Consider the following 520-nt stretch of genomic DNA (forward strand, 5'->3'; position numbering starts at 1 on the left):
TATCATTGCAGTCAGCGGGTGTTGCAGTGCTTCAGTCCAAAAGAAGTGAAATAAAAAGCGCCCATCCATAATAAAAACTGTCTCACATGGCTCCGGAGGGTGAACAAAGGCCTCCTGTAGGGAATCAATGCGTTTTTGTAAGAAAAAGAACCATATTTAAAACGTAATAATCACTTTAATCTAGCTTGCGCTCACTGTTGTAAACGGAAGCAGTTCCGGGCGGATGACGTATGATGTCGGCTTTGTGCATGCACCTCTCAGAAGTGACGAACACGGAAACGCAGCAGAGAGATCAAAACAAAACAACGGTCACTAATTAGAAGTACAAAATAAGGATTTGTAAAGAAGAATGTCGGAGGATTTCGATATAAGCCAAGAGGAGACTTGTTTTCCTTTGCTAAAGTAAGGAAACTTTGCTTCTTTTGATCCTGTAAACAAACGTTGGGTTTCACGAGACTCACCGGCGCATGCGCAACGCTGACCCCATACGTCATGCTCCCGGAACTGCTTCTGTGTACAA

General features: G+C 43.7%; 1 protein-coding gene across 3 annotated transcripts in view; it reads left to right on the forward strand.

Annotated features, from left to right (window-relative positions):
- LOC107690154 (uncharacterized) overlaps positions 1 to 520 on the forward strand; it is a 17,221-nt gene that overhangs the window by 5,855 nt on the left and 10,846 nt on the right. The window lies entirely within an intron of this gene.

This window comes from Sinocyclocheilus anshuiensis, unplaced genomic scaffold (genome assembly GCF_001515605.1).
Source record: "Sinocyclocheilus anshuiensis isolate Anshui unplaced genomic scaffold, SAMN03320099.WGS_v1.1 scaffold1581, whole genome shotgun sequence".
Lineage (NCBI taxonomy): Eukaryota > Metazoa > Chordata > Actinopteri > Cypriniformes > Cyprinidae > Sinocyclocheilus > Sinocyclocheilus anshuiensis.